The sequence below is a fragment of the Octodon degus genome, unplaced genomic scaffold (assembly GCF_000260255.1).
Source record: "Octodon degus isolate 3935 unplaced genomic scaffold, OctDeg1.0 scaffold00148, whole genome shotgun sequence".
NCBI classification, from domain to species: Eukaryota; Metazoa; Chordata; class Mammalia; order Rodentia; family Octodontidae; genus Octodon; species Octodon degus.
Genome location: NW_004524724.1, coordinates 5,542,398 through 5,557,223, shown reverse-complemented (window position 1 = coordinate 5,557,223; position 14,826 = coordinate 5,542,398). Strand labels below are relative to the sequence as shown.

The window sequence follows — 14,826 nt, the reverse complement described above, 5'->3', positions numbered from 1 at the left end:
TTTTTTTTTTCTTTCTTTAAAATAAAAATAACTGATGTCAAAAAAAAAAAAAAAGATCCTAGTTAGCAGTTAACTCACCCTCTAAGTTAAGAATCCTCATCTGATCAGGCAGTTGAGCAGGTGCCAGGATCCCAGTACCACAGGTGTTTAACCACCTTGCTTTTCCCTTGAAATCACTCATACACTGAGTCCTCGCTGAAGCAGCTACAGAGGAGTGAAAGAGAGCTGAGTAGGTCTCTTGGAAGATCAGCGATAAATGGAATGTAACTAGTTTACTAATGGGCTAGTGACCAAATCTTCTATGCCTGCTATACCAATATTACCACATCCTTGGTGGCTTAGAACAACAGAGATGTATTCCTCCATGGTACTTGAACCCAGAAGACCAAAATCTGTCTTGTGAGGCCAATGACAACATGTCAACAGAGCCAGGCTTGCTCTAAAAGCTCCAGCGGGCAATCCATTCTTCATCTCTGCCAGCCTTGCCAGCTGCCAGCATTCCTCAGCAGCTGGCTGCATCATTGTAGTCTCCACCTAGGTATTATATAACCCTCTTTTCTATCCCCGACCTCTCTCTGCTTTTCTTTATATAAGGATCTGGTGATCTTCCCACCCATAATGTTGATATGGTGTGTCCAGCTGAGCCATTTAGGAGCTTAGCTAAGTGACTCTGCAGGGAGCCAGGATCCTCATTTTGTAAACATTCTCAGCCCTGGGCACGAGGAGGGCAGGAAATGGCCTAAGTGCTACACCCACCCGAGGGTGGGCAGCCTGCTTACACTATAAAGGCAGAAAAAAGGTTTGCTCTCTTCCCTTTTGCTCTTGTTGCTTGTGCTGTGTTCTGTCACCTTAACCTGTTGCTCCTCACCATGCCACCCTGCCTCAGAGCCAGCTGATTATAGACTGAAACCTCCACAAACTGTGAGCTAAATTAACCTTTCCTTCCTTAATTTTTGGCATTAGGTATTTCATCTCAGCAAGGAGAGAAAACTAACCAAGACACCTTCTTCAAGATTCTTCACTTAGGGCCAGTGAGGTAGCTCAGTGGACTAAGCACCTGCTTAGGCAAGGGCAGGGACCAGGGTTCGATCCCAGGTACCACATGTTGTGCCAACCCCTACATGCCTGTAATCCCAGTGTCACGGAGGCTGAAAACAGAAAGATCACTACAAGTCCCAGCTGGGTAGTGAGACCTTGTACCAAATACGTTAAAAAAGTTCTTTACTTAATCACATCTGCAAGAATACTCTTTCATATATGGCAATTTTGGGGGACTATTATTCAATCTAATATAACTACTTGAAAGGTTCTTGCACAAAGAGCATCTAAAGCCATTGCCTTTGATTTGTTTCTCCAGTGATGTGAATTTGTGGTCTGGGTGTCTATGTCCCAAAGACATAGGCATCTACTGTCCATAAATCACCACCACATTGCACAGGCATGGGACCCACAGGGCACGCTCGGGGAAAGGCCCATCCTGGGATTATGCAATGCAACACTTCCCACTAGAACATTAGATTGAGCAGGCTTGTGTCATAGACCTAAACATCTAGAACTGTGTTCAGAAGGAACCGTCTCCTTAAATCAGCCTCTGTGGCTGAGAATATGCTTCCCCAATCATCCACCTCATCATAACACACCATGAACCTGTAATTTTTCCTTTAATCCTTAAAAGTTTTCCTTCTACCTCAGTTGCCTTTTAGCCACAACTTAAACAATGTGTTCCATAAGATCCTCATGGTGGACATATCTCACTTCCAAAGAGGAGATGTTTTGTGATCTTTTCAGGTGAAGCACTGTGATATACAGTGTACTGAGCATATACCACGCAGGTGGAGGAGACAAAGAATCGGTAGATAATTTCAACTCTGCATGATTGACATCCAGACACCTCACATCGCCTCTATTCTGGCACAAGCCGCTTCTTACCTTGATTATAGCAATGCCTGCCCCCAAGTCTCTCCGTGCCCCCACTCCATCTATTCACTAACACATAGCCCACATCATCCTGCTAAAACACAAGGCACAGAAGAGCAGCACAGGGGCTTGCCATCTCACTCAGACTAAAAGCTCACATCCTGCATGACCCCAAAACCTCTGCTAGCCTGCTGTCTGCACCCCTGCCCTCAGTACTTCCTGTCCCCAGGCTCATTCAGCTCCAAGTAAGACCAAAAGCATAGCCTTCCTTCAGGACTTTTGTGCCTGCTCTTTCCTCTGCCCAAGAAACCTTTAGCCCACACGTCTGCGCATCTCATTGCTAGCTCCCTTTGGACCTTTATTTACACTGTATTCTTAATGATGCTTACTAAAGTTATAGTTGCAATGCAATCCCTGGCATCCACTACTTTATTCTTTTTTCATAGCATCTATCACTATCTAACACATATCTTCTTTATTTATTTTATGTTTCTCCCAGTTAGACTTAAGTTTCATGACAACTGGGATTCTTGGTAGTTTTCTCACTGTCTATTTTGCATACCCACTACCTAGAACACTGACGCATGATACATGATCATTACATATTTGCTGGCTAGCTGGCTGGCTGGATGGGTGGATGGGAGAATGGGAGAATGGGAGGATGGGAGGATGGGAGGATGGGAGGATGGATCGATGGATCGACGGATCGATGGATCGATGGATGGATGGAAGGATTCATAAGTGGGTGTGAGGAGAGGTGGAGATATAAATTATGGAAATACAAGGTGGCAGGGGGCACTTAGGGTAGCCTAAGGTGATGGACTTACAGAAGACAAACCATTTGATCACATACTTCCTGTGTCAAACAATGAAAAGATGTCTTTCCTACTTCTATTCTTCACTGATAGTTTTATAATGCCAATTTTTATGTTTTTAAAACCTATGTTCTCGATAAAATAATTATCATAGAAAAGGCCAGAAAATTTGACTCTTGTTTTCTAAAAGAAAAATGCATAATTCATCTTAACAGCTTCAATATTTTGACAGACAGTGACTTGCAAGGACCTTAGTCTGTGCGTTACATAAGCTTTCTCCTGGTTACCATCCATCTCATCATGCAGTGCGATACAGACTCTATTACATTTCAAAGGTCTTGTTCTTATGAAGTTAAGCCATATGGATGACATCCTGGAACATTCTGTGTAATTCTGGCATTGATTTCTTTTCTTTTCTTTTTTTTCAGAGATGATATTTTCTTTTTTTTAGTTTTTTCTTCATTTTAATGAGAAAAAAAGATAAAATAGCAATGAAAGTTTCAAAACAGGTCAGTAAGACAGTTACAATAATTAATACATTACATATTGTTGTCTTCATAGTAGTTATTCAGAGGACAAGATGCAGACATATCTTGTCTATACAATATTAGTACAAACCTTTCTTCTCGTTGAACTAAGAGAAAGTAGCTGTATATCTACGCTAACTATCTTGTATACACACACACACACATACACACATACACACACACATTGTTGTTAATGTTGCTATAAAGACTTTCCTATGAATGATTCAGGCAATACTTTAATCTGGTCCAAACTCTGTCCCAAGAGGTGCACTTACTTAGGTTTCCCATAAAACATTTGTTAATTACAGAAATAATTCACTTGCTGAGGAGCTATCTTTTCCAGCACATCTTCCCATATGTAGCATGAATATGTAGCCTGAGTATGCGCAAGAGGGCAAGTACACACACACACACACACACACACACACACACACACACTTTTAAAGTATTCTTTATGTTCTCTAGAACTAAAACAGAATCTACCCAACATCCTAGATAGACATATATATGCTGTCAAACAACAGAATACCAAACACCCCATACTCTGTGGTCTGATCCTCACTTACTCAGGAATATTTCCTCTTCCTAGTCCAACAGTATCAGCTGACACAGAAAGGCATTTGGCTTTAGTTTGCCACTGCATGTTTTCTAGGTATTATTTCAACCAATTTTAACAGCACCTGGAAGGTCAATATTCAGCATGTCACACAGGGCTCTTTGGTTTGTAATTAAGACATCACAAAAGATACTTCTAAATATTTATCAGTAAGGGCTGGCCAGATAGCTCAGCGGACTAAAGCACCTGCTTCAGCAGAGTGGAGCGGCTGAGGTTTGACCCTAGCATGTGGTGCCGGCCCTGCCCCCGGGGTGGGCTGAGCCAGCAATTGAGACTGGGTGTGGTGGCGCATGCCTATAATCCCAGCGCTTTGGAAGCTGAAAACAGGAGAATCACTATGAGTCCAATTATGTAGTGAGACCCTGTACACCCTGTACACTCCGTCCTAAATTCACAATAAATAAATAAATAAACAAATAAATATTTATCAGTAAATCTGCCAACCTTTCAGAATACTGTGGAGCGTTCTGTATCTATAATCACCTGTGGCAGGGGAGCGGGGTACGCAGAGTCAGTATTTTGGGGTAAATGAATGGCTACTCTGGGAGGCTGCCCAATGAATGCCTGTGAGGCCTCATTGCAAGGCGCAACGGGTACTGGGCAACGCTTGGCCTCGAAGACAGTGAAGATAATTCACCTTTCAAGTCACCTCCTTGGAGATGTTCCAGCAGCTTGTTAGACTGGCTAGGACAACATGAAACAGTGGCTGACCAGGAAGACGTAAGTCAGGATCCCACTTAGACCCTCTCAAATACTGTAAGTCTCTCTCCACTCTATGGAGACCTCACTTGACATAGACAATGAGTGGTTTCTTATAAACAGGTGTAATATGTAGTCTATGTTTTCAATATTGATGAAGTTTCATTTATTTCTTATAGAAAAATAATCTAGCGATAATAGTCATGCTCACCCTACATCTAGAGGCCACGAGTATACAGGAAGAGTGCTAGTCTTGAGGCTATGTTACCCAACTAGTGGGAAATTCCCAGGACTGCTCTGAGGACCCAGTGAGGATGCTCTACACACTAAGGAAAGCCATGCTAATACGACATATGACTGTCACTGCTCAGGAAGCTGTACCTGTGTCACTGGGTTCTCTTCAATCCAATATTTTGTATGTTCCTACTCATTCTTTTCTATTTCCCTGGTGAATCAGAATTGTGAGTGTCTGAGAGGTGAATTTATCAAAGGGTATTTTAAATATTTAATATTGTAGGTCCTCATCCCCATTTCTAGACCTATATATATTCTTTTCAGGGAAACCTTGCATCATTGGACAGATTGGTTTCCTCTAAAAAGTTGTTTTGGGGCTCCATGAAGCTGAAGTTGCTTTAGGTCCTTAGAGTCACCTTCTGGGGTCACTCAGTATGTTCTCCTCAGGGAAGCAAGTGTAGCAACATAAAACAGAACTGCAATCCTGCTGGCCTCCTCTGGAACAGAGCAGGGGTCCTTCTCCTATCCACTCAGCCTGAGGCACAGGCACTCTGGTCTTCATCAGGAAACCCTAATTTCCCGTGACCTCAGTGCAAGGAGACTGGTTTTGCTGCACCTGTTCTCCATTGCAGCTATGATTCACAGAATAGCTCTTTCATTAGAAACAAAGGGTACATTCTCCTTTATGTTTGCCAGCACAGATAGAAGGCTCTTCATGAGCCAAGTCTGCCTCTGGACTTTGCCTAGACCATGCCACTGGCTTCTCTCTGAAGGGAGCAGAAATAGGTGCCTATTGAGCAGTCCCTATCTGCCCAGCTTGCCTATGTCTCATTTACATGCATCCAGATCCTCGACAACACAGGAATGCAAATCCTCCCTCCTCTGCCTCCTGCCAGGAAAAGGAACAGTTGTTCTTTTCTCTTCCTCTCGCCATGCCCATAAATCCATGGTCCCTAACTCGGGCTAAGCGCCCAGCAATTCTGCCTGAGTGGAGAATTCAGCCCTATTCACTTCATGGCCATTTAAATGTCTCCTTGCCTATCAGAAATATACAGCATTTCATTTTCTTCATCTTGGCTCCTAAAATAAGCAAAGTTTGATTACCAAACATGATTTATTTTTATACTGACATCCAAGTGACAGAATATGTCCATGGGTGATCCACTCTACCAAATGGATAGTTCTGTTTGCAGAAACAGTGAAATCTAATAAAGCCCCCAAGGCCTGGGCTGCCTTAGGTGGTAATTGCATCAAACCTGAAATGGAAGAAATGGGTTATGTTTATTGTTTTAAGCAAACACCTGATTTCACGGATAACAGATATGTTTGGGATTAATGAGGCTATTTCCTTATATAAACAGTAGGAAGGCCAATGTAAGCATTGTGCACTCTGACCTCCTGCTTCTGTGTGCCAGGCCACCTTGAGAAGCCAATCACAGCCCGCAGTCCCAACAAGAGGTGAGTCACTTCTCGCCTGCCATAGCCGACTGGCCATGTCAGCCTTTAGCTATCCATTGGGTAAGTCTTTCACTGCAACTTTTATCTTTTTTTTTTTTTTTAATGTATTTGGTGCAGGGTCTCACTACGCTGTTCAGACTCATAGTGATTCTCCTATTTCAGCCTCCCCAGTGCTGGGATTACAGGCATGCACCATCATACCTGGTCTTGGTGGCCAGTTCAGTGTGACCCGGGATCAAACCCGGGTCTTTGCACTTGCCTAGACAGGAATTTAGACCACTGAGCTATCTCCACAGCCCTCACTGTAACTTTTAGATATGTGCCCACCATGGAAGAAGTTCTAGAACATTCTCTCTTATGGTGACCATGTTTCAGTATGGTGGGAGACAGATATCAAAGCATTCTGCCATATCCCAAGCATGGATCTGAAGAGGCTACAGAACTCACAGCAGCCTTGTTCCTCTCACGGTGGCCCTTCCTCCTGAGCCACTGCTTTTCCCACATGTTCTCAGAACTGCCGTGGGCCTCATTTCCTCACTGCATCTCAGATTTGGATAGGTGCACAGCCACTGAGGAACTTCTTAAGCTCAAGGCTCTTATTCACCGGGTGCAGATGGGCCTAGGAGTCTGCCTTTACAGGAGCTCTCGGGTGATCCCGCACTATTGGCTCATGAACATATTCTGGGTGGCAAGGGGGAAAGGACTTCTAAAAAACAGTCAGAGCTGAAGCTTTTTTCCTATTCAAAATAATGCACAAAGTTTAAACAACAAATGTCACAAAGTAATACCAAAAACGATGAATATCTGAAATTTGCAGTCTTTTGACAATAACCTAGCTCAGTGGGTTGTCCACAATGTCCTGGCCAGTCCTGTTCATGCTTTGACAATGTACAGAGGACTCTAAGTGTCCACATATCCCTTTATTCTTTTTCCCATAAGCAATTAAGATTAAGTTATTATGATTTTTTTTAACAATTGCTTGTTCAGAACAATTCAACAAATAACCCCCAGCTCAGACATCCTGAGGCCAAGGTTTAATTCCAGAAACTATAGTTCAAACTGAAAGAAAAAGAAGTGTTTTATAACTCATGAATATCCCATCTTAAAATAAAATTTGTCATTTTCAAAGAACATGAATAATTGTTCTCTTTCTCTCTACTGCAGTTTTAGCTGGAAGGAATATCTAACAAAAGAAAAATATAATGGATTTGAATGCACTTGGCAATTCTAAGCCCATGCTCAGCCTTCCCTGTACGTGAGAGAGCCTGGCTTCTCTACCTTTGAGAATTTATAGAAACGTAGCCACTTGGTATGTCCCAGATAAGAACTGTATCCTAATAGCCCACAGAAGGCACATCCATTCTGCCTCATAATTGGTAAGAAACTGGATTAAGCCTTAGTTTCCTCAAGTAGTGTGGGTGCCTTCAGGGGAGCATTTACATCTGGGCGTGGAGCCAGGGCCCACCAGTCAGAGCTGGCGGAGGGACGGATAAGTACAAAATGCAAGAGGGAGACATCAAAATGGGTTGATGGTCTTACTTCATGGCTTTCTTCAAAAGACTTCTGTCCAGCACGTAATGAGGTGCCAGGCCACTGCAAGGGCCTTACTGGGTACACTGGGGACAACCGCCAGCTCAGCACTGCACAGGGGTGTGCCAACAAAAGCCAGGCTTCATGCTAAGCTGGAAGCACTTTTCCCACTCAGTGGCCCACCAATGTGCCCAGGTCATGTGATCACCTTCAGTTCCCCTGAAGTCCTACTTGCTTGGTGTAATGGTTGATTCCTTGTGTCAACTTAGGAAGTTTAAAAGTTTAATTGACTCAGCAGGGATCCTTATCTACAAAGGGAAGAGACTGAGCTGGCTCCAAAGTTTCCTGAAGCTTTGCTCCTTTTCTTATTGTTGAGGAAATCCCATTCTTTATAAGGAGTCTTCACTTTCTATTCCTCATCCTGTGCAACAGGAGGGCAAGGGAGATGGTCTGGGTGCTACACCCGCCCTGGGGTGGGTACCCTACTTACAATACAAGGGAGGAAAAGAGGTTTGTTAACCCCCACCCTTTTACTCTTGCTGCTTTTGCCATCTTCTGTCACCTTGTAGTATTGCCCCTGTGCCATGCATTCCTGCCTTGGAGTCAGCTGATTATGGACTGAAACATCCATACACTGTGAGCTAAATAAACCTTTCTTCCTTAATTCTGAATGTTGAGTATTTTGTCTCAGCAGTGGGAGAAAAGAGACGTGGTCTCCATTTCGTCCCAATTTGAAGCCCATGCCATCCTGTTTACGACCCCATTTAAGACCTTCCTGTTCTGGGATGGCTGGCTCATCTAAGACAGGCCCCTGCACTGACAGCCAGCCTTTGAAGGACTGTGGTAACACTGTTACCCCCAAGAGCAGGCCACATCTTAGGGACTTGGGGGATACAAGAAATTGGTGGGGTGGGACCTACGTCTGCCTTGGTACCCCTCCTACCTGACAGACTGCACTGACGTCAGCCCTAGGATTTGGCCAAGTGGAGCCACATCAAAGGTCCTGAGCCATGCTGCTCTTCACTGGGGTCGTTTTGTCTCTTGCCTGTGTTGCTGGTTGGAGGGCACAGATGGCGACTTCAGGCTGAGGCACTAACAAAGTGTAGCAGCAAAGTTCTGGGCTCACCTCTGCAACTCACTAGTGGTGTGGCTTTGGACAACTCACCTGGCTTCTTTGTGTCAGGTTCTTATCTACAAAGGGAAGAGACTGAGCGGGCTCCAAAGTTTCCTGAAGTTTTGTTCATTTTCTTGTTGTTGTGGAAAACCCATTATATATAAGGAATCTTACACTGAAGTCCAGTGAGCAACGCAGATGAAGAGCAGTGCTTGGTGCGGGGACACCAGGAGCTGTAACAAGTACACCTCCAAATCCCAGTAGCTCACCCCGGCAGTTCCTGGCCCCCAGAAGCATAGCAACAGACACCACACTCCTGCTACAGCTTTGGGTGCTCAACCAGGAGGCATTTTGTCCTTCTTCCCCCGCTCCCAGCCCCATCACACCAAAGGACATCTGGCAATCCCAGGGAGCATTTTTAGTGGTTCCCACTGCAGGAGGAGCTCCTGGCATTGAGTGGACAGAGGCCAAGGGTGCTGCTAAGCACTCAGCAATGCACAGGATCAGGCCCCCCATGCAAGAACCATCCAGTCCCCAGTGCCAACAGCAATCAGTTAAAGAAACCTTGCTGAGGTCCTTCAATTCTGTACATCTAATCAGCAAACAGGAAGAGCCCTGAGGAGCTCAAGCTCTCCCGTGGCCCTGGGCTGTACCCAACCACATGTAGTTTGCTTACTGAGTGGCTCCTTCCCCCAGAAATGGATCTGTGCTATAAGAGGGAGGTGGCAGGGCTGATAGACAGCTAGCTGTCTCTGCCACCAAAGGTCTCCTTAGCAGAAAACACCTTGTTGGTATCTGAAGATCACAACAATCTAATGCAGAATATCTACAGGGTTTTGCTACCTAAACTGTGTCAATGCTTAGGAGCCTGGAAGGCCCCCCAGTGCTCCTAAGAGTATGAGGAGAGGCAGGATGCATGCACTGAGGACACCAGCACCCCACAGAAGCTCAAAAGCTTGCAGACAAAAATGCACATGGGAAACCAGCACTTCTGTACAACTACATTTCCCATCAGAGATGAGGCTTTGGCCAGCGAACAAGGAAGGCTCTCCTTCCATGCATGTAGCAGAGACCCACAGATGCAAGAAGGATGCAGGAGACTCAGCTCCTTCCAGGTCCATGACCCAGCAACCATTCTTCTCCTCGGTTATCTTCACTCAGCAGACAGTGGCCCAGATTCAGAAGCTATGGGCATTTGGAAACATGAATGAAAAGATGCAAAAATTGTCTTTGATATTTAAGAAAGCTCACTGAAAGAAGCCAAAATATGTCACAACCCCTCAACCTGTTTTGGGCTCTGGCAAGCAGTACTCACACAGATCCACTCACCCTGGGCCTGCACTGGTACAATGTATGAGCAGGCCTGGGGCCACAGTTTTCCGATGGTGTCCTAGGAACCCTTGGAAGAGCCAAGTAGCACAAGAAGTGGGTGCTGCACCTCATACCCTGCCCCACTTTCTCTAGGTGACATACCACACTTTACATGGAACTAAACAAAAACTTTATAGCTAAACAACACTTGAGTTTGATCCTGAGGCCTGCCATGCCAGCCTCTCACCAGGGCGCGTTGAGACAGTGAGTGAGACTGGGTGTGGTGGTGTGCGCCTACAATCCCAGAACTTGGCAGGTTGTAACCAGGAGGGTCACTAGGAGTCCAATTATGCAGTGAGAGCCCGTGCGCCCTGTACACCCTGCGCGCCCTGTACGCTAAATACAAATAAATAATCAACATGTGAACATCCCTGATAAAGAGAATCACTTATTTATTTATTTATTTATTTATTTATTTATTTGTTATGTATTTGGTACAGGGTCCCATTATGCAGTTTGGACACCTGTTTTTGGCCTCCCCAGTGCTGGGATTACAGGCGTGTGTCCAGTCTCAGGGGTGGGGCTGGCGTAGCCTGTGGTGCAGGGGACCAAACCTGAGTTCACCGAGCTATCTCGCCGGCCCTCACTCACTCATTGCTATTTCTAACACTCTATGATCAGTCCATAAAACTATAACAATCTCAGCAAAAGCTTCTGTGTTTTCTTCCTTAATTCAATTTTTCATCTCTAAATTTTAAATGCCTATCAACTGAAGAATGGATAAAAAAGACGTAGTATTTTTATACAATGGAGTACTACTTAGCTATAAAAGGATAAACTCAACGCTTTTATAGGTAAGTGGATGCAACTAAAGACCATACTCATAAGTGAAATAAATCAGACCCACAAGTATAAACATTGTCAGGACTGGAGATTTGGCTCAGTGGTAGAATGCTTTCTTAGCAAGCTGGAAGCCCTGGGTTCAGTCCTTGGCACCAAAAACAAAGAATAATCCTCCCCTAAGTATACACATCATACTGTCTCCCTAGTGTAAGAACATGAAAGAGTAAATAAAGGTACAATAGATACTATGAAAGGGAAAGAAACTGCTTAAAGGGAAGGAACAACTAGGATGAGGGAAAGGAAAGAAAGAAGGGAAAAATTACATATGTATATACACAGAATGGCTTGGGTAACTACCACTGATTTCTGCTGTTCTATTGAAAGGGGCAATTAGTGCTTAATTTTTTATAATTTTTTTTACCAATTTTGCATGCTTATATCTGGCAATCTGAGCAACATATTTGAAGGTAATATGCAATATAACAACCATTGTTGAATTCCTATGATTTTGTTTTGTGAAACTCTGCATTGTTTCTTTCTTTTTTCTTTTTAACTATTTTTATATTCTCTTACAAAAATAAAAACAAATAAATTTTAAATTACCATGGAAAAAGTGAGACTAGATTGCTCCAAACCCTTAAAGCCCTGCGTATGTTTGTCAGAAAGCCTTTTAGGCTTTGGTAATCCTAATCTCAAAATTCTACAATCATTTCGTCTTTTGGTACCAAGCCAAGGCCTGCTGTGATCAGTGCCCTCCTTTGACAAGCTCCCACATCCCTCCTCTTCAAGCCATGGCCTGCAGGAACTCCCCACTGATGATCAGTTTACTGACACCGCGGGATGAGCTCTGAAAGCAGCCTCCTGCAACGCCCTCGTTTTCCATTTGGAATCACAATCTGCTTCCGCTTCCAGCAGACTGCTCCCCGTGGCCTTTCAACCTGCATGCCCCACACCCTTGGTTGATGCTGTTCTCCTGGGCTGCAGACCCACAGACATCAAAACAGAGGTCCCTCAGTATCTGGTGGGGTTCTTTGCATACATTTTATAGACAATAAATAAACAGTAACATAAGACACACATGACTGGAAGCACAGAAGTATAAATCAAACATCTGAATTCCATTAGAATACTAGGATGTCAGCTGAATAATATTTTAATGTATAAACAACACACGCTTCCAGGACCCCACCCCCATGGTGCATCTCAGCAGCTATAGCTATTTCCCCGTGCTTTACTTCAACAGTTGGTTTCACTGGCTAATGCTGCTGACTCACCTACTGCTGCTAATAAACATCACCATTCTCTCCACCATGTAAACTAATGAGATTGTAAATATAAATCTTCTTAACCTCAGTCAGCTGGCCAACCTTCCCATAAAACACCAGCAGTGATAATTCCCAGAGAAATCACTGGTCGCTCCCAAAGTCCCGATTCCTGCCATCCCTGCAGTGGCCTAGGTCCTTGTCTGGGTTCTGAGGGGCTCTTTAACCAGCCATGGAAACATTCCAAGATTTGTAAGTGTTTACAGGCTGCTTTAAGTTTCATAGTAGAAATGCACTCGATATTGTAGTTCTGTCTGTTAGCTTGTCTCTCTTCCCTACACATGGAGACTCTAAGGCAGAAACCACATTCACCTTGCATGCATGGCATGTGGAAGTCGCTGAGTGACTGGATGGGTAAGAGGTAGAAAAGCCATCTGGTACACCAGCACTAATCCAGTGTGCAGTCATCTTTGTTGAGATAGCAAAATATAACTACCAATGTAGAAGCACTTTCCTGATGATTCTCTAAAGGAGATGTGAAAATTACTGCATGAGAAAGGTAAAATGGATACGTGTGTTTTACCCACATAGTTTCTGAATATTGTTTCCTTCCTGAATATCAATACTAATAGGAAACAGAAACAATCTTGGAGAAGTTTGCTCTAAATAATCTTGGAAAAGAGCAATATACTCCAGATAATTCAACTCTTGTCATGCATTCATTCATCGAAATCAAACTCTAACAAAATAGAATAACATCTGGTGCTTATTGAAAGTCGCAGATGGACCAATGCTTTTGTCACTTTGTAAGCTGCATTTAGAAATGTGCTGACACCATGTCAGAGCACCTTTACAGGCTGTGGAACATGGCTAGCCCCAGAGCTCAGTGCAATAAGCTGTTCTCAGTAGGATATGGGAATTTTGAAGTAAGGTGTACAGTATACTGTATTAAGACTTCTTACTAAGGCAAAGACATACTTAAGATTTTTTCATTAGGAAAGGGCTTCTACATTTATAGTTATATTTTGCCAAAGTTTACCACAGACTTGTGGGGAAAGCCCTCCCTCAATACCAACACAGGTAAAAGCAAGACCAAGCACCACATTAACAGGAGAGTGTGCAAGTTAACAACAGGTTACAGTATCGTGTTAACATCAGGATGGAGCACCAAGTCAATAATAGGAAAGAGCACTGTTGTGGTTTGTGGTTGTGCAAGGGGCACAATACGATACAGGACAGATTTTATGATAAGTCACCCAAAGAATCATATACAAAGAGGGCAGGAAATCTGTCCACACATTAAAAACCAAAGAATCCTGAGGGCCCGCATGAGTCTAGCTAAAGACCTAGAGCTCATAACAATGCCTCCCACAAGTCCAGCTGGAGGCCTTGAACCCATGAAAATGTCTCATGCAGGCCTCTTTCACAGATCTGTGCTGGGAAGGGCCAAAGGTCCGTGGTAGATGCTAGAAAGTCTATGCCAATGGGATGAAGGGCCTGTGCTAGCAGGCTGAGGGACCTGGACTGCAGCCAGGAAGCAACGCTCAAGGTAAGCACCAGAGCTCCACCAAAAGTACTACAGCCATCCTTAGCAATATCCCGAGCTCCTCCAATGATGAGGACAGCCACGTTCCCATCAAGAAAGCCAACACAACAAGCTTCTCCAGTTCACTGATCTATATGCCATTTTCCCCTCCAGAGCCCGGAAGTGATGCTCAAGGTGAGGACCAAAGCTCCCCCATAGTGCCATCCTCAGGGACAACAAGGTCTCAAGCTCTTCCTCCTCCTTTGAGAGCAACCAAGTTCACCAGGAAAGCCAGCATGACAAGTTCCTCCAAGAGAACCAAGAGCTCCTTACAATTTTGATAGCACCAGAAGCTTCCCTAACAGCCTCATACAGTTCCCAACAGCCTCCACCTCTTTGGCTGCTGACAGCAATCCTCAGGTAGGTGTCCCACCCCCAGAACCATGCTAGGTCAACTCAGCTGGGTGTACCAGATTGACCACAAGCAATCCACCACAAGCATCATACCAGCACCAGGATGGAGCCAGCTCATAGCTCAGTGGCATAGCACCTGCCTGGCAAGTAAAAGATCACAAGTTCAATTTCCAGCACCAAAAAATAATAAATAAATAAACCAAATCAGGATGGAGCGCTGTGCTAGCTATAGTTTAGAGTGGAGCGAGTGAGACAACCCAGGGCCCCTGGGATCCTGAATAGACCAGGAGCACAGGCCCAGCCCTGGGTCCGCGAATCCTGAATAGACCCAGAGCCCAGGCCCGGCATGTGAGTGAGACCGCCTGGGGCCCTCGGATTCTCATTCGACCCAGAGTGCAGGCCCAGTGTGGAACCTTTCAGCAGAACTCCCTGCAAAGAGACTAGAGGCAAGACCCATCCAGCTGATTCAGGAGCTGAACATCTTGCCAGAGAGACACAAAGGGTTCACCTCTAACAGCTGCAGCAGAAAGAAGTGGAGCACAGCAGCCAGATCCAAACAAC

The 14,826-nt window shown here is 44.5% G+C and overlaps 1 protein-coding gene across 15 annotated transcripts in view; it reads right to left on the bottom strand.

Annotated features, from left to right (window-relative positions):
* Ncald (neurocalcin delta) overlaps positions 1-14,826 on the bottom strand; it is a 432,618-nt gene that overhangs the window by 107,282 nt on the left and 310,510 nt on the right. The window contains exon 5 of one of the 15 annotated variants that reach the window (XM_023702320.1): positions 79-204. The exons of the other annotated variants lie outside the window; for them this stretch is intronic. The gene's annotated coding sequence lies outside the window, so the exon portion shown is untranslated. The remainder of the gene's footprint in view (positions 1-78; positions 205-14,826) is intronic. 15 annotated transcript variants of the gene reach the window in all.